Source organism: Monodelphis domestica, chromosome 1, assembly GCF_027887165.1.
Source record: "Monodelphis domestica isolate mMonDom1 chromosome 1, mMonDom1.pri, whole genome shotgun sequence".
NCBI classification, from domain to species: domain Eukaryota; kingdom Metazoa; phylum Chordata; class Mammalia; order Didelphimorphia; family Didelphidae; genus Monodelphis; species Monodelphis domestica.
Window position 1 is genome coordinate 305349861 of NC_077227.1, and position 20209 is coordinate 305370069.

Below are 20209 nucleotides of genomic sequence, written 5' to 3' on the forward strand. Positions count from 1 at the left end.
CCAGGCCTAGAGATGGGAGGTCCTAGGGTTCAAATCTGGCCAAGCTGTGTGACCCTGGGCAAGTCACTTAACCCCCATTGCCTAGCCCTTACCACTCTTCTGCCTTGGAACCAATACACAGTATTAATTCCAAGACCAAAGGTAAGGGTTTAAAAAAAAGAAATTAGTATCATGCATTAGTAATTGGAGCTATCCACATAAGCTAAAACATCAAGAAAATCAAGATGGCAACCTTATGAATTAAAAGAAAGAAGGCTCCCTAAGAGGCACACTGAGGACTCCATACCCCATCAACCCCAACATTCTGATAGGATGGTACAAGGGGCTTAGCAGTTCCCATCTTCCTATTTCATTCTCTACCAGCACACCTCCATGCCTCTGCCCAGATCCAACATTCTGTCACATTAGCAGCCATTCTTTTGTTTACATAGAATTATGGTTTTGATTGTTGTTTTTGCTCTGTATTGGAAACAAAGTTTTTTACATTATTTTCAACCAGAAGTATCACTGTAGTTTTTCTTTGTTGGTACTCTGTGGAACTCTTAGCCTATAAGCTTTGTTTCTTTTTTTACCTTTGAGAAAAGAAATTGATTCTTTTCAGCACAAAAGACTTGAAAAATAGAATGGACTCGGGTGCTACTGAGAAGGAGCAATTGTCAAAAATCAAATGTGATCCAAAATGCCAGTTCATGTTTTCCCCTGATCATAAAAGTAGCCCACCACCACTAAATTCCATTCTCTCAGGGTATTCAATGAAAGCCAACCAATCTGATGGGCACCAGCCCCACTGACTGGCACTTATGGACAGCTAAAGCCAAGAGGTTTCCAATGAGATAAACCAAGCCCTAGAGGAACTTCTAGCTTGAAAATGACTGAAATAGCCATAAATGCTTGACTGAATATGCCATCATGGTAGGAAGATGGGGAAGGTGTTGCCTACCATATATGTGATGAAAAGGCTCATCAGAATCTATTTAAGGGGGTCCAGGACAATGTCCCACCAATACTTTTTTACTAGGATCCCATCTGTCTCTTTTGGCATTTGGTTGTCCTAGTAATCCTGTATACTATATACTGGGTTAACTGTATACATGGAATCTCCCTGGTCCCTAGCCAGTCACTTTGGCCCCTGATGTCACCTCCAGGGTCACTTAGCTCAATAACCCATTTGAAACTCTGGCCTTGCCACCAAACCTGTCTAGGTCATTGTGGCAACAGCTGCCTCCTAATGCCACAGAAAAAGAAGCTGGCCCAGACTTCAATGCTCCCTTGGGATACCCTCCCATGGAGACAGCTTCAGATCTAGAGAATGCATTGCCTAGCAAAACTCTGGGCTGGTGTCCCAACAGCACTTCTGCGTCTACCAGTTAATGTCACTTCTGGCTAGAACAATGTGCCCCAGCACCCAATACCTGAAGAAGTAGAGATTTCAGAAGAGGTAGAGATAAAAGCATGTTATATCTGGGGTACCACCATGCCCACTGTGATGCAGCAGTAATCAGCCTACAGAGGGAACTGAGGCACTTATATGTGGGGTTTAGAGAAAAGAGACTCCTGGCACCAGGTTTGAATAAAATGGAATTGTCTTCCATCTGGGGCTAGTTTCTATGCCTTCCAAAGACCCTTAAGGCAAAGACTGATGTCAGCAGCAAGTGAATTCCCCAGTAAGGAAGGAGACTGAGATAGCCTTTAGTCCAGCCCATGGGAAATTTAAGAGAATAAATAAGGGAAGGAATAAAAATTGTGATGAATAGGGAGAAAGACAGAAAATCAAAGATCTTAGAAAGAAATAAAATGGTCAATTGAAAACTTTGTGTATAAACAGTTGATCAACTGTAACAAGGTAAAATATAACGGAAAGGAAGATGGCCTCTAGGAACGTCTAACCAAGTCCAAATATCTGAATAAATATTGCAAGACTAAGGAAAACAATTCAGTGCATGATGAAGAATAATACTTAGTAGATTCAAGAATGTATGGAAGAGGGCAGCTAGACAGGTCAGTGGATAGAATTCAAGGCCTGGATTCAAGAGAACCTGGGTTCAAATCTAGCCTCAGACACTTAGCTGTGTTTCTTATCAAGTTACCTAACTCCCATTACTTAGCATTTACTGTTTTCTGCCTTGGAATCAATATTTAGTATTAACTTGGAAAGTAAGAGTTTTTAACAAAATATTATCATAGATACTTCAAAATACATGATTAAAAACATCATTGCTTATTCATGCAATTTTGGATGTAAAACCCTTAATTGATTTTAAGAACTTAATACTAAAACATAGTCAAGGCATACATATCCCATTACAAACATTTGGAGAGTGGCAGCTTCCATTGTGGAGTAGCATTTTTCACACTCTGTGGATCAGGGTTCTCATATTTTGGGGGGTCTGATCACTTAGCATCTCCCTTTCCAAAGTCAGATAGAGATATGTTTTAAGGTTTGTTGTCATAATGAATAAGTAGCATGCGCAAGATTGGGGAATTCTTCTGGAATGCCAGAGTCCCTAGTACACAGGCTCCATGTTCCTCCATTGTTATCCTTGCCATCATTTGTCAACATGGAAGAAGTCTTGTTGCCCTTCTAGAGTGGGAACATGGGGGAAGGGGGGAGGGGATTCAGTATTTTGGAAGACCACTAGAGGTAATTATTTCTAAGAACACAAAGCTGATGCCTAGTATAGAATGTTACAGATATAGTACACAGAGTGGATAATGGGACAATCTATAATCCATGCTTGACTAATGCTGATACTTCAGATTTTGCAGTTGATGTTTAACTAGAACTAACCAGTGAGAAATGCAAGATTTCAGGGTATGAGGTATATGTTCCTATTACTGCCCCTTACTGTCCACTGTCAGCCCACATCTCAATGAAGAAACTAAACTAAGTCAACAGAATCCCACCTTTGTGTATACAAAGTTATCACTTCAATTTTCCCAGGCACAAACTTTCACTTATAGCAGTTCTCAGACCACACTCCCTTTGGTGAACTGCTGGCTTAAAGACAATTCAGACAAACATACCTGAAATAAAATTTAGAACAATATCAAATTATAATCCCAAGAGATTTTCCCTCAAATTGTAAAAATTTCACTAATCACAATTTATGTATAGATTATTATTATTTTTGTAATGTTTTGATAATAGTTAACAATAAGCACATATAAGGACATCTTATTATCCTTGATTTATAAATTAAGAATAATTACATTTTAGAGTTTCACACATGTAGCAAATACATTCTTCAAGCTAGAAAAAACAATGACTTATGTAAGCCTCCACCCTAAGAGATAGCTAAATTGCCTTGGCATTAACCCTAAAACAAAAATAAAATATTGAATCTGAGTTTCATTGTTACTAAGTTGACGCAAATAGGTAACTTCAATACATATTCTTTATGTACCATTTCATAATCTTCATAAACAATGATCAAATTGTCATACAATATTCAGTCTTTTATTTTAAGTGAAATTCTAAATTCTTTTCTACTTCCCAACCTGTTATCAACAACATTTCTCAGAGCTGATAAGATTTTGTGACCCTGACAAAATTGAAAGAGGCAAGGAACCTCACAGAGATAAGAAAAATGTAAAAGGTACTTCCCCCCCAAATTCAGTTATTATCTTGTTTTTTAAAAACCCTTACTTTCTATCTTATAATCAAAATTCCAAGTATTGGTTCCAAGGTAGAAGAGTGGTAAGGGCTGAAAGAAAGGAGACTGGAAAACCCTCCTTAGCAAACATCTGACTTTATTGTGAACAAAGAAAATCACACAAGCCAGAGTTCTGCAGATGCACCCAGCATGTCTGAAACTCCAAGTTACAAAATATAACACTCCTTTATAGTTTCATGTCTATACTAACTAAATCCTCAACTCCTATTCTGAGTGATCCCCACTCTCAGACCTCCTCCCCTCCCCCAAGATCTTTAAGACCTTTCATCTTTGAGACCTCTCTAGTCTCTCAGGACTCTTACATGAATCAATTTCATATAAAGATTAGTATAATATTTAATCACACACTTGGGATTACATTAGCAACACAGTTATGATTAATATAGAAATATGCATAGAGTACACAATATAATAATGAAGACCAACAGAAAGAACATTACATATATCAAACAATAGATTCTCTTGTGTATTGTTCAGAGAGTTGTTTAATGAAAATGAGATGCTCACCCTGGGACTACATTCTATTTTTTTTTTTATTTAGACAATTTAGAACATTATTCCTTGGTTATATTAATCATATTCTTTCCTTCCCTTCCCTCCCCCCACACTCCCCATAGCCGATGCGCAATTCCACTGGGTATGACATGTGTCCTTGATCAGAACCTATTTCCATGTTGTTGATGTTTGTTGTTGATGTTTGCAGTAGGGTGATCATTTAGGGTCTACATCCCCAATCATATCCCCATCAACCCATGTTTTCAAACAGTTATTTTTCTTCTGTGTTTCTACTCCCACAGTTTTTCATCTGGATGTGGATAGTGTTCTTTCTCATAGATCCCTCTGGGTTGTTCAGGATCACTACATTGCCACTAATGGAGAAGTCCATTACATTCGATTGTACTAGTCGAGTATATCAGTCTGTGTACAATGTTCTCCTGGTTCTACTCCTTTCATTCTGCATCACTTCCTGGAGGTTGTTCCAGTCTCCATGGAATTCCTACAGTTTATTATTCCTTTAAGCACAATAGTATTATATCACCAACATATACCACAATTTCTTCAGCCATTCCCCAGTTGAAGGGCATCCCCTCATGTTCCAATTTTTTGCCACCACAAAGAGTGCAGCTATGAATATTCTTGTACAAGTCTTTTTCCTTATTATCTCTTTGGGGGTACAGACCCAGCAGTGCTATGGTTGGATGAAAGGACAGACAGTCTTTTAGCGCCCTTTGAGCATAGTTCTAAATTGCCCTCCAGAATGGTTGCATCAATTTACAACTCCACCAGCAATACATTAATGTCCCAACTTTGCAACATCCCCTCCAGAATTCATTACTTTCTCTTGCTGTCATGATAGCCAATCTGCTAGGAGTGAGGTGATGGTTTGATTTGCATTTCTCTGATTAAAAGAGATTTAGAACACTTTTTCAAATGCTTATTAATAGTTTTGATTTCTTTAACTGAAAATTGCCGATTCATGTCTCTTGCCCTTTTATCAATTGGAGAATGGCTTCATTTTTTGTACAATTGATTTAGCTCTTTATAAATTTGAGTAATTTGACCTTTGTCAGAGGTTTTTGTTATGAAGATTGTTTCCCAATTTATTGCTTCCCTTCTAATTTTGGTTACATTGGTTTTGTTTGTACAAAAACCTTTTAATTTGATGTAATCAAAATTATTGGTTTTACATTTTGTGATTTTTTCTAACTGGTTTGGTTTTAAAATCTTCCTTTCCCAAAGATCTGACATGTATACTATTCTGTGTTCACCTACTTTACTTATACTTTTCTTTCAAGTCATTCACCCATTCTGAGTTTATCTTGGTGTAGGGTGTGAGATGTTGATCCAAAGCTAATCTCTCCCATACTGCCTTCCAATTTTCCCAGCAGTTTTTATCAAATAGTGGATTTGTGTCTCAAAACCTGGGATCTTTGGGCTTATCATAAACTGTCTTATTGAGGTCACTTACTCCAAGTCTATTCCACTGATCCTTTTTTCTGTCTCTTAGCCAGTACCATGTTGTTTTGATGACCACTGCTGTGTAGTATAGTGTGAGATCTGGGACTGCAAGGCCACCTTTCTTCACATTTTTTTTTATTTCTATATATATCCTTGAGCTTTAGTTCATCCAAATGTACTTTGTTATGTTTTTTCTAATTGAGTAAAAAAGATTTTTGGTAATCCAATGGATATGGCACTAAATAAGTAAATTAATTTGGGTAGGATTGTCATTTTTATTATGTTACTTCATCCTACCCATGAGCAATTGATGTTTTTATCGCTGTTTAAATCTAGTTCTAATTGTGCGGAGGATGTTTTGTAGTTGTGTTCATATAGTTCCTGTGTTTGTCTCGGCAGATAGATTCCTAAGTATTTTATATTGTCTAAGGTGATTTTGAATTGAATTTCTCTTTCTAATTCTTGCTGCTGAGATGTGTTAGAAATATATAGAAATGCTGATGACTTATGTGGGTTAATTTTGTATCCTGCAACTTTGCTAAAGTTGTTGATTATTTCTACTAGATTTTTAGTTGATTCTCTAGGATTCATTAAGTAAACCATCATATCATCCCCAAAGAATGATAGCTTGGTCTCCTCATTGCCAATTTTAATACCTTCAATTTCTTTTTCTTCTCTAATTGCTTCTGCTAGTGTTTTTAAGAACAATGCTAAATAATAGAGGTGATAATGGGCATCCTTGTTTCACTCCTGATCTTATTGAAAAGGCTTCTAGTTTATCCCCATTGCAGATGATGTTTGCTGATGGTTTTAGATATACACTGGTTATTATTTTTAGGAAAGGCCCTTCTATTCCTATACTTTCTAGTGTTTTCAATAAGAAAGGATGTTGTATTTTGTCAAAGGCTTTTTCTGAATCTATTGAGATAATCATTTGATTTTTGTCAGTTTGCTTGTAAATATGGTCAATTATGTGGATGGTTTTCCTAATATTAAACCATCCTGCCATTCCTGGTATAAATCCTACCTGGTCATAATGATAAACCTCGTGATCACTTGCTGGAGTCTTTTTGCAAGTATTCTATTTAAGATTTTAGCATCTGTGTTCATTAAGGAGATTGGTCTGTAGTTCTCTTTCTCTATTTTTGACTTGCCTGGCTTGGGAATCAGTACCATATTTCTGTTGTAAAAGGAATTTGATAGAACTCCTTCTTTGCTTATTCTGTCAAATAGTTTGTATAATATTGGGATTAGTCTTTCTTTGAATGTTTGATAGAATTCATTTGTGAATCCATCTGGTCCTGGGGATTTTTTCTTAGGGAGTTCTTTTTTAAATTTTATTTTTTATTTAATTTTATGTTTTTCCCATTTGAATTGGTTTATTTAGTCAATTTAGAACATTATTCCTTGGTTACAATAATCACATTATTTCCCTCCCTCCTTTCCACCTTCCCTTCCCGCAGCCAATACGCAATTTCATTGGGTATTACTTTTGTCCTTAATCAGAACCTATTTCCATGTTGTTGTTTGCACTAGGATGTTCATTTAGAGTCTATATCCCCAACCATATCCCTTTGATCCATGTATTCAAGCAGTTGTTTTCCTTCGGTGTTTTTACTCCTACAGTGTTTCCTCTGTATATGGATAGTGGTTTTTCTCATAGATTCCTACAGGTTGTTCAGGGTCATTGCATTGCCACTAATGAAGAAATCCATTACATTCGATTGTACCACAGTATATCAGTCTCTGTGTACAATGTTTTCCTGGTTCTGCTCCTCTCACTTTGCATCAATTCCTGGAGGTTGTTCCAGTCCCCATGGAATTCCTACACTTTATTATTCCTTTGAGCACAATAGTATTCTATCACCAACATACACCACAGTTTATTCAGCCATTTCCCAATCAAAGGACATCCCCTCATTTTCCAATTTTTTGCCACCACAAAGAGTGCAGCTATGAATATTCTTGTACAAGTCTTTTTCCTTATTATCTCTTTGGGGGTACAAACCCAGTAGTGCTATGGCTGGATCAAAGGACAGACAGTCTTTTAGTGCCCTTTGAGCATAGTTCTAAATTGCCCTCCAGAATGGTTGCATCAATTCACAACTCCATCAGCAATACATTAATGTCCCAACTTTGCCACATCCCCTCCAGAATTCATTACTTTCCTTTGCTGTCATGTTACCAAATCTGCTAGGTGTGAGGCTATACCTCAGAGTTGTTTTGATTTGCATTTCTCTGATTATAAGAGATTTAGAACACTTTTTCAAATGCTTATTAATAGTTTTGATTTCTTTAACTGAAAATTGCCTATTCATATCCCTTGCCCTTTTATCAATTGGAGAATGGCTTCATTTTTTGTACAATTGATTTAGCTCTTTATAAATTTGAGTAATTAGACCTTTGTCAGAGGTTTTTGTAATGAAGATTGTTTCCCACTTTGTTGTTTTCCTTCTAATTTTGGATGCATTCGTTTTGTATATACAAAACCTTTTTAATTTGATGTAATCAAAATTATTGGTTTTACATTTTGTGATTTTTTTCTAACTCTTCTTGGTTTTAAAATTATTCCCTTCCCAAAGATCTGACATGTATACTATTCTGTGTTCACCTAATTTGCTTATAGTTTCCTTCTTTATATTCAAGTCATTCACCCATTCTGAGTTTATCTTGTTGTAGGGTGTGAGATGTTGATCCAAAGCTAATCTCTCCCATACTGCCTTCCAATTTTCCCAGCAGTTTTTATCAAATAGTGGGTTTTGGTCCCCAAAACTGGGAACTTTGGGCTTATCATACACTGTCTTACTGTGGTGATTTATCCCAAGTCTATTCCACTGATCCTCCTTTCTGTCTCTTAAGCAGTACCAAATTGTTTTGATAACCACTGCTTTATAGTATAGTTTGATATCTGGGACTGCAAGGCCTCCTTCCTTTGTATTTATTTTTTCATGATTTCCCTGGATATCCTTGATCTTTTGTTCTTCCAAATAAACTTTGCTATGTTTTTTCTAATTCAGTAAAAAAGGTTTTTTGGTAGTTCAATGGGTATGACACTAAATAAGTAAATTAATTTGGGTAGGATTGTCATTTATATTATGTTAGCTCATCCCACCCATGAGCAATCAATGTTTTTCCAATTGTTTAGATCTAGTTTTAATTTTGGGGAGAGTGTTTTGTCATTGTGTTCATATAGTTCCTGTGTTTGTCTCAGCAGATAGATTCCTAAGTATTTTATATTGCCTAGGGTGATTTTAAATGGAATTTCTCTTTCTAATTCTTGCTGCTTAGATCGATTGGATATATATAGAAATGTTGATGACTTATGTGGGTTAATTTTGTATCCTGCAACTTTGCTAAAGTTGTTGATTATTTTGACTAGCTTTTTGGTTGATTCGCTATGATTCTTTAAGTAGACCATCATATCATCCCCAAAGAGTGATAGCTTGGTCTCCTCATTGTCACTTTTAATATCTTCAATTTCTTTTTCTTCTCTAATTGCTACTGCTAGTGTTTCTAGTACAATGTTAAATAATAGGGGTGATTATGGACATCCTTGTTTCACTCCTTTTCTTATTGGGAAGGCTTCTAGTTTATCCCCATTGCAGATGATGTTTGCTGATGGTTTTAGATATATACTGGTTATTATTTTTAGGAAAGGCCCTTCTATTCCTATACTTTCTGATGTTTTCAATAGGAATGGGTGTTGTATTTTATCAAAGGCTTTTTCTGAATCTATTGAGATAATCATTTGATTTTTATAAATGTGATTGTAAATATGGTCAATTATGTGGATGGTTTTCCTAATATTAAACCATCCTGCCATTCCTGGTATGAATCCTACCTGGTCATAGTGAATAACCCTCCTGATCACTTGCTGGAGTCTTTTTGCTAGTATCCTATTTAGGATTTTTGCATCTATATTCATTAAGGAGATTGGTCTATAGTTTTCTTTCTCTGTTTTTGACCTGCCTGGCCTTAGGATCAGTACCATGTTTGTGTCATAAAATGAATTTGGTAGAACTCCTTATTTGCTTATTCTGTCAAATAGTTTTTATAATATTGGGATTAGTTGTTCTTTGAATGTTTGATAGAATTCATTTGTGAATCCATCCAGATCTGGGGATTTTTTTCTTAGGGAGTTCTTTGATGGCTTGTTCAATTTCTTTTTCTGATATGGGGTTGTTTAGGTAATTTATTTCTTCCTCTGTTAGTCTAGGCAATTTATATTTTTGTAAGTATTTATCCATATCACCTAGATTGCCATATTTGTTGCCATATAATTAGGCATAGTAGTTTTTAATGAGTGCCTTAATTTCCTCTTCACTAGAAGTGAGGGCTCCCTTTTCATCATGGATACTGTCAATTTGGTTTTCTTCTTTCCTTCTTTTAATTAGACTGACTAGTACTTTGTCTATTTTATTTGTTTTTTCAAAGTACCAGCTTCTAGTCTTATTCATTAAATCAGTAGTTCTTTGACTTTCAATTTTATTAATTTCTCTTTTGATCTTTAGAATCTCTAACGTAGTCTTTATCAGAGGATTTTTAATTTGTTCGCTTTCTAGTTTTTTAATTTGCATGCCCAATTCATTGACCTCTGCCCTTCTTCATTTGTTACTATATGAACTCAAGGATATAAATTTCCCTCTGAGTACTGCTTTGGCTGAATCCCTTAGGTTTTGAAAGGATGTCTCATCCTTGTCATTTTCTTCAATGAAGTTATTGTTTCTATGATTTGTTCTTTAACTGGTTTTGGAGAATTGTATTGTTTAATTTCCAATTAATTTTAACTTACCTCTACATGTACCCTTACTAATTATTATTTTCATTGCATTGTGATCTGAGAAGGTTGCATTTATTATTTCTGCCCTTTTGCTCTTGTTTGCAATGTTTTTGTGCCCTAATACATGGTCAATTTTTGTGAATATACCATGTGCTACTGAAAAGAAGGTGTATTCCTTTATGTCCCTATTTTTCTCCACATGTCTACTAACTCTAATTTTTCAAATATTAATCACTTCTCTAATCTCTTTCTTATTTATTTTTTGGTTTGATTTATCTAGTTCAGATAGAGGAAGGTTCAGGTCTCCCACTAGTAGAGTTTTTCTATCTATTTCATCCTTGAGCTCCACTAGTTTCTCCTTTAGAAATTTGGATGCTAGTCATTTGGTGCATACATGTTGAGTACTCATATTTCCTCATTGTTTATACTGCCTTTTATCAGGATGTAATTACTTTCCCTATCTCTTTTAACTAGACTTATTTTTACTTTGACTTTCTCAGATATCATGATTGCGACTCCTGCCTTCTTTTTATCAGTTGCTGCTCAAAAGATTTGGCTCCATCTTCTTACTTTCACCCTATGCGTATCTACCTTCCCCATGTGTGTTTCTTGCAGACAACATATGGTAGGGTTTGGGATTCTAATCCACTCTGCTATTTGCTTGTGTCTTATGGGTGAGTTCATTCCATTCACATTCAGAGTTATGATTACTAGCTGTGTATTTCCCAGCATTTTGATTTCTACTCCTGGTCCTGCCTTTTCTTCTTTCACTATTTCCTTCTACACCAATGTTTGTTTTAATCAGTCCCCCTAGTTCCCACCCTTATTTTACTTCCCTTTCTACCCCCTCCCTTTTTATTCCCCCCCTTGTTTTCCCTGTAGTCTTTCTAAAACTACGCCCCCACCCTCTCCCTCCCTTATATTGCTTCCCTCCCCATCAGTCCATTTGTTACCCTTCTACTCCCCTATAGAGTGAAAATCTATTCTCTACCCCAATTGATTGGATTGTTGTTCCCTCTTTGGGTCAATTTCAATGCACATAAGAGTTGAATATTTCCTATCTCCAACCTCTTTACCCCTTCATGAGCTTCTTTGGGACATATAAATTTACACCCATTTGTTTCTTTTCCCATTTCTTTTAGAATTAACCTCTTTTCTTAGCTCTAGTTGTATATATATATATATATATATATATATACATATGTATATGTATTTATGCATGCATATATCTATATACCTATTTATGTCTTGTCCTTTCAGCCTATGCAGTTTGTCACTGTTCCCTCTAAGTGTAATTCTTCTAGCTGCCCAGGTGATAACAACAGTTTTTAAGAGTTACCAATGACCTCTTTTCTTATAGGAATACATGACATTTTAACTCATTGAGTCTCTTTTAAAAGGGGGGGGGGGCGTTGTTTATTTTGTTTTGTTTTTCTTTTTCCCCTCTTTTTTTAATTCCATTTTGATGATTCTCTTGAGTACTGTGCTTGGGCATTGAATTTTCTGTTCAGGTCTGATCTTTTCTTTACAAATTCTTGGAGTTCTTCTGTTTTGTTGAATGACCATACTTTCCCCTGTAAGATTATAGTCAGTTTTGATGGCTAGTTGATTCTCGGTTGTAGACTTAGTTCCCTTGCTTTCTGGAATATCATATTCAATGCCTTTTGGTCCTTCAGTGTAGATGCAGCCAGATCCTGAGTTATCCTCACTGTGGTTCCATGGTATCTGAATGACTTCTTCTTGGCAGCTTGTAATATCTTTTCTTTGGTCTGATAGTTCTTCAGTTTGGCTATAACATTTCTAGGTGTTGTCAGTTTGGAATTAAGTACAGAAGGTGATCTGAGGATTCTTTCAAATTCCACTTTTCCCTCTTGTTCCTGAATATCAGGGCAGTTTTCTTGAATGATTTCCTGTAGTATTATGTCCAGGATTTTTCTTTTGTCATGGTCTTCTGGTAGACCAATGATTCTTAAATTGTCTCTCCTCGGTTTTCTAAATCCTCTGTTTTGTGAATGAGATGCTTCATATTTTCCTCAATTTTTTCATTCTTTTGGTTTTGTTTTATAGTGTCCTGCTGCCTTGTGAGGTCACTTGATTCCAGTTGTTGTATTCTGGTTCTTAAAGACTGGATTTCATCCCTGGCTTTTTGGTCATCCTTCTCCTTCTGGTCTGATTTTCTTTGGAGTTCATCTTTCATTCTCTTTACCTCATCCCTCATCTCCTTTGCCTAATCTTTCATCTCCTTTGCCTCATTTTCAAGCTGGTTGATTTTGGCTTTCAAGACACTATTTTCTGTTTCCAGATGACTTATCTTAGTTTTAAAATTCTTGTCCCAATTATCTTCAGCCTCTCTTAATTGTGTTTTCAATTGCATTTTTAGTTCTTCCAAAGCCTGTGTCCAATTCACTGGGATTTCTGTTTTATTACTTTCCTCCTCCTGTGTATTGTTTGTTCTTGGTTTGTTGCCTGTGCAGAAGCTGTTGTAATTTCTTTCTTCTTTTTCTGTTGTTTGTTCATATTTACCCTTTCTTTGCTCCCCATATTTTTCTATGCTCTTGCTCCTCTCATTTTTTTTTTGTTTTGGGGTTTTCTGTCAGTCTCCTCTCTTGGAGCTTTGTCAGATCTCTCAGTGCAGTCTGTGGGGGAGGAGTGTTGGAGTTTGCCCTTCCCTGTCCTCTGGAGGTTTTTTATTGGATTAAAGTCCAGCAGTCAGTGAGGGAGGGGTTTTGCTCCTTAGGCTTCCCCATGTTCTGAAGACTTTTGATGGGATTAAGTTCAGCTAAGTTGGGCTAGGTGTGCTCTGAGGCCAAAAACCTCCTGGAAGGCTGGAGCACTATGGAAGATCTCCATGCTTCTGACCAGGCTGCCAGCTCCCTCTCCAGCTCTTTCCCCGCCATCTGTGGTCAACGCTCCAAACTTAACTCTGCCCTGCCCACAAGGTACACCCTCCAGAACAGCGTCTTTGCCCGCCCAGAGTTTCCCGCTGCCACTGGAGGACCAGAGCTTTAGGTTGGGGTGGGGAGATGGGTCCTGGCACCTTCCTTCTACCTTCCCCTTAATCCCAAGTGTTCTTGGATTCTGGCTTTTGGGGGGGCATACCTTTTGAGTTGAGTCCAGCAGGAGGGTTCCTTGGCTCTGTCTTGTTGTTAGGTTTGATTTTCAGTCCCCTAGGAGCATTCAGTTTGTGATCAGTAAGGAAGGGTAATCAGAGGTCTGAACTTCTGCTCCTTCTATGAGGCCATATTGACTCTGCCTCTGACTTATCTTGCTTTTATAGTTCTTTTCCCACTTATCTTCAGCCTCTCTTAATTGTGTTTTGAATTATATTTTGAGTTCTCCCAAAGCCTGTGTCCAGTTTGCTGGACTTTCTGTGTTTTTGCTTGGTGTTCCTTGATCTTCCTCTGTTACATTTGCTCTTTGTTCATTGCCTGGATGGAAGCTGTTGATTGTAATTTCTTTTTTCTTTTTCTGTTGTTTGCTCATATTTGCCCCCTTCTTTTTCCTCTGTAGTTACCTGCACTCTTGCTCCTCTCATTATGTGTTGGATCTGTGGGTTTGGGCTTTTTGGTGACATTCACCCTTGGAGTTTAGCAAGGCTCTCATAACACTCTGTGGGGGAGGGGTGTTGGAGTTTGAGCTTCCCTTCCCTCTGAAGGCTTGATAAGATTTAGCCCAACAGAGTTGAACTTTCAGAGCTGGATGTGCCCTGAGGCCAAAACCTCGGGAAGGAGGTGGGGGGGGGGTCAATATGTAGTGTCTAGGCTTCTCTGCGCTTCTTCTCCAACTGCTTCCTCACCGCTTGTGTTCAGAGCCCTGAGCCTGGCACAGCTTTGCCCTCCAGACTAGTTCCCTTGCCCGCCGAGAGATTCCAGCCACTGCTGGAGACTCAGTGCTCTAGGTGGGGAAGGAGTCCTGGGACCTTCCTTCTTCCTTCCCCTTAAACCTGAGTGTTTTCAAATTCAGGATTTTGGAGGGAGTACCTTTTAAGTTGAGTCCAGCAGGATGGTTCCTTGGCTCTGTCCTATTGTTAGGTTTGGTTTTCAGTCCCCTAGGGTCTTTTGATTTTTCATTGGTAAGGAAGGGTTTTCAGAGGTTTGAACTTTTGCTGCCTCTGCACCACCATCTTGACTCCTCCTCCCTTGGACTACATTCTTAATCTGGCTACCTACGTAGACTATTGCCTGAGACTATATTCTTACTATAGACAGTTACATCTTATAATTCTAATATAGACATAACTCAAAGCATTGATTAGGGCATCGATAATATATTTTTCCTGTTATAATTCCCCCCTTTCACCCTGCCTCAAATAATTTAATGATTGAGTCAGTAACAGACAAGTTTAATTCATAATTCTATACTGGGCATTCCTTTATAGGTGTAATTTTGAAAAATTAATATTATACCAAATGTAATGTGTTAAATGTAATATTTAGAATTTTGTTTGGAAATATAATATTAGTGAAAATTACTGTGGTCACCATTTATAAAAATAATTAACCCTTAAGTCACAAGAGTGATAGTAGCTTTTAACAATTTTAATATATAAGAAAAAATGAGAAGGGAATGAAATAGAAAAAAAAATATTTCCTAGCCTACCAGCTGTAGCAAGGGAAGGCAAAAGTTGCAAGAATGATTGACAGGGATTAAGACTTAGAATCTTTCCTTAGCTGGTTGGGTCAGAGTTTCAAGGAGCAGTTTACTGACTAATACAGTATGGAGCTGAAAGGTGAAGAAGGAAGGTGTGTAGCTGAGACTTCTTGAAAGTTCATCCATCAAGCAACTGGCCTTTGAGGATCAACTAGCTGAGGTTGAGAGGAAATCTCCAGTCTTCTACTGGATAGATCGACTGGGAGAAGACCCCTACCTTGCTGAGACCATCTGAGGACACCACAGCTTGGATTCCTGATATCTGACCAACCATTGACTCTGTGTGTATGAGAATTCTGGGTTTACTGTGGGATTTATTCTTAATAGTCTTTAGTTAAGATAGTTAGACAGTGTAAGCATAGATAATTAAATATAGTGGGTATCTCCTCCCCTTTATTCCTTTCCCAAAAACTTTCCCATCTCTGTTAATAAATTCATTTTATTTATATTTGATTCTTCCCTTGTGTATGAACCTTTCCCCTTTCCTAAAATCACAATAACACAGCCCATGAGAGTGTCTTCTGCCTCAGCCACCAACCTCTAGACTGTAGACAATATCCCAGCCAAAAATTTCCAAAGGAAAAAAAAACAGCCTCCTCTACTGTCTCATTTTTATAGACTTCCTTCTCCATGCCATGTCCTTTTCTTCTGTGTTGTGTGAATTTCAAAACTATTCCACCCTAAGCAGACCATTCTTTAGAAGATCTGATTTAGCTATTTCCTGATCAATAACAATAGAGATACTTGGAATAACAGAATCGGGTCTTGGAAACTTCATTTCTCCTCCTTCTTAGTTTAACAAGATTAGGAAGGGCTGCATCAAACTCAATATTTAATTATCTGAGAAAATGGCCTTCAACAGACATGTGCAAAAAAAGAACAGACCTCTGGGCTATCCTAAGTCAAGCTTGAGCCACCATTGACATATGTGAGATGCAGGAAGTGAGGTAGAGGTAGAGCCTCTGGAGTTCTCGTGACTTCCTGTGGAGAGGGCTAGAGTTTAATTCAATCCTGGAGCTCGAGCTTGGAGGAGCTCCACAGATAGCTTTCCTTCAGACCAGTCACGTGAGTGATAAGGACTGACCCCTTTCTCTGCCTTGGCTGTCTAGGGCCTTAAACTCCCACTTTGGCTCAGCCTGAGCCAGAGTGGTTTTGAGTTAAACTCCTTTCCTTCTCTCCCTCTTTCTCTCCCTCTAATATTTTCTTCCTCCTGTCATAATTAAATCACCATAAAATTTGGCAGCTGACTTGAGTATTCCCTTGGCGACCATTTAAATTTAGATTTTTTCAGTCTCAACCATAATTTCACCCTTTACAGTTGGTCTACCACATCACAGGAACCAATCAAAGTCTCTCTGACCCGAACCCATAACTCCTAATTCTGGGTGGAAAATGGGCCATCTCAGATGAGCATAAAGTTCATGATCCTGGGAGGAAGGGGCTCCCTTTACATAGGCAATACAAAACCAGAGGGGGCACTCCCTTATCAAGTTGCAAAGTTACCATAAAAATTATTGAGTTTTGAGAGTCTTAAAAGTAGCAATGTTACAGAGAAGTGCCACTTGTTAAATGATTTGAGTTTTAAAGAGAACCCCTTAGCTTTCTTTAGAATTTTCAAGTTAGAAATAACTGAATATTTTCAGCATTAGTAGTAGGGCTAGGAAAAACAGGACTAATTTTATTAGCAAGGATTTGAAGTCAAGTGACAACTATCTGAAATTGAGTGGCAACTGTGAGGTTTATTTCTACATCAAGGTATTTTTTAAGACAGGATGTTTTATAAAGCTTTTGAGTGTCAAAGTTAATGGGACAATTATTTTAAAATGGACATGGAGTCATTAAACACTGTTTATGCCAGTTCTTTTTGAAGAAGTTTACACAGGGTACATATGTGGTAGTACCATAATGAAGACCATCAGGAAGATCATTACATACATGGTGGAGTTTCTTGTGTATTGTCCGAAGAGTTGTCTGATGAGATGAACAAAAAGTATAGGATATGCCAAACAAGAAGATAAAACAGGTATTGGTAAGATCTATGGTGGTGAGGGTATCTTAGTGGTTGGCAGGATAGGATCTAGTCAAGATGGAGGAGCTTGTTAGAGAGGAAGCACTGGTGGCAGAAAAGGCTAAAAATTTAAGTCTGCTTCATTGAAAAGACTGAAAAAGGAGATATTCTCCATGAAAACAGATACATCTGGTGAAAAGTATGAAAGCTAACAGAAATAGTCAAGGAACAGAGGTGGTCTAGGGTACTCAGGAAAAGGGTCATAATCTAAGTCTAAAGGTAAAGCGTCATCACAAGGATATTCATAACCAAGGCCATCATTGAGTTAGATCCTTATGGCAAAAACAGAGAAAGAAAATTACAGACCAATTTTCTTAATGAATATTGATACAAAAATCTTAAATAAAATACTAGCAAAGAGATTACAGCATATAGCACAGGGATTATTCATTATGATCACGTGGGATTTATACCAGGAATCCAAAATTAATTTAATATTAAAAAACCCAATTGACCAAACTAACAAATTGCATGATTATCTCAGAAAAAGCCTTTGACAAAATATAACACCTGTTCCTATTAAAAATATTAGAAAGCATAGGAATAAAAGGGCTTTTCCTTAAAATAGTATTTATTTAAAACCATCAGCATGTATCATCTATAATAGGGATAAGTTAGAAGCCTTCCCAATAAGATCAGGAGTGAAGCAAGGATGCCCATCATCATCACTATTATTTAATATTGTATTATAAATATTAATTTTAGCAATAAGAGAAGAAAAAGAACTCCAGCCTTCATCAGTCCTTTTTGGGATTCTTCAAGTAAAAAGTTTATTTGAGTCTCATTTCAGTACTCTTAGAATCAGTTCTCCTTTGCCACTCCTTGAGCTTGAGTCTTTAAGTACTGAGTAATATACAGTCTCTTCAGGTGTTTCTTGCTTCCAGTTTCAAAAGGAAAAATGAAAGAGGCCAAACCCACTTTAGGTTGCTAAAAGAAACATCAGGGAAAACATGGGAGGAGCTGTCTCTATTTCCAGCTTGCTACTCTAGAAAAAATTCAGGGAGTTTCCTGTTGGGTGAGATCTAGGACACTCTCTCTTTGTTAACCCAAGTTATTTTACTCCCACTGGAAAAGTTTTTTCACTCTGTATTGTCTGGTATACATTTTCCTATGTATAGCTTCTCTGATTTTCTCTAATTTCTCAATTTAGATAAATACATTTCTTTACTATCCTCCTAAAAAAAAAAATCCCTGTTCTATTTTTGCTTCTGAGAGTAATCTCATTAGCCACTGCCATTAATGATTGACTTAGAAAGGGCAAAGGATACTGAAGCCAAACTCTAGGACATAGAATGCTCTGGTAAACGTCTATCCATGTTCTCTCTACCAATCCTCCAGTCCCCAATAAAATTTTTCCAGGGGCCAGGATTCCTAGTCAGACCAACTACTTTCCACTAATGGCTGGCTTTCTTTCCTCTAAACTTTTTCTTCATGGAGGTATGAGTTCTTCTGTGGCTTCAGCTACTATCTATATTAGGTTTCAGCTACTATCTATAAATGTGTGTGCGTGTGTGTGTGGTGTGTGTGTGTGTGTGTGTGTGTGTGTGTGTGTATCCAGCCTTTGTCTCTCCCTTTCAACATTTCATGGCTTCTAGTCAACATCTGAAGAATTAATGTTGGTTTGATCAATTAGGTTTTTTAATATTGAATTAGCTTTGGATTCCTGGTATAAATCCCACCTGGTCATGAATAATCCCTGTGCTATATGCTATGAATTAATAAAACTTTTGTGAAATTATTTACATTTTCTACTTGTAACACATCTTCTAATAAAAAGATCTATGTGGAAACTAAGATGTCTTGCTAACATCCAATATTAAACACATAAAAACCCATTCCATAATATTCTACCAGAAAAAATTACTCCTTTCTGATTTTTGCATCACAGTCAATGTATCCAATTTCTCAGGATCTTAAACTTGCTTTTCTTCTTTGCCCCATATATCACCAGCCTTCATATTACTTTTTCATGATGCCTCTCAGATCTTCATATCTGTTTCCTTGGTCCTAGTCCCAGGTGCTAATGACATCATACCTGGACTATCTCTTAAGTTCTAAATGGATCTCCCTTTCATCTTCTTATAGGATGTCTATCCTACTTATAGATATTAGGACAATCATCCTCATATGCTATTTGATCATTTTCATTTGTTTTATTAATTTTATTATAGATTTACATATGTAACATAATTACATATGAAAATAATTTTTATTAATTCATTATTTTTTAGCATCATAGAGCTAGAAAGAACCTAGTGGCCAACCTCTTCAATTAATATAGTAAGAAACTGAGATCAAGAAAGTTTGAGAAACTGTTCAAGTTAGAACATAAATGACAGAACTGGGATCATGCCCTACTCCACTGAATAAGTCATTCTTTCTTTACTATATCATCAACTGTTATATTTTCTTCTGTAACCAAACCTTGCTATTCCTACAAACTAGCCTTAACTTCACCATGACTTACTTGTTCCTGCTTCTAAAAATCAAAGGATCATAGTTTGAAAACTAGAATGGACCCCAGAGGCCATATAGTCCCATCTCTCAGTTTAGATGAGACCCAAAGAGATTAAATGACTTGCTTATGCTCCCAGAAAGTCATAAAACATCAGAAGCAGAATTTGATTTGGGGACTCTGACTCTAGTCAATGCCCTTTCTCCTGCCACAAATTTTTCATGATCTTTGACCTATCCACATCCTTTCCTCCCTTCAAGGTATATGAGTCAGGGACCTTGTCTGAACACACAGAATGAAGGGCTTTTCTAGCGAAATGCAAATATTGGTTTCCTCCAACCACTTATGCTACATTTCCTTCTCTAGCTGAAACCTTTCCTAATATTCCCAGGCTGACAGATAGAGTTACAGAGCTATATACCCAAATGTTGAATCCTATCAATGAATTAGGGGAATAATAGTTCATTTCCAAGGAGAAGAGACTGTTCTGCCAGTGCACATAGCCCCTTTATCACTGTTGCCCAGCCCATCACCCACCACCAAAATAGATACTAATACATTCTGTAAGTCTTGCTTTTGTTGACTTTTTTAAAACTTTGTTTTCACTGAAACAAAAAAGTGGA

General features: G+C 37.1%; 1 pseudogene; it reads right to left on the reverse strand.

The window, feature by feature from the left end:
* Positions 1 to 703: 703 nt before the first annotated feature.
* On the reverse strand, positions 704 to 15337 carry LOC130457192 (ER membrane protein complex subunit 4-like; annotated as a pseudogene).
* Between the last annotated feature and the right edge of the window lie 4872 nt (positions 15338 to 20209).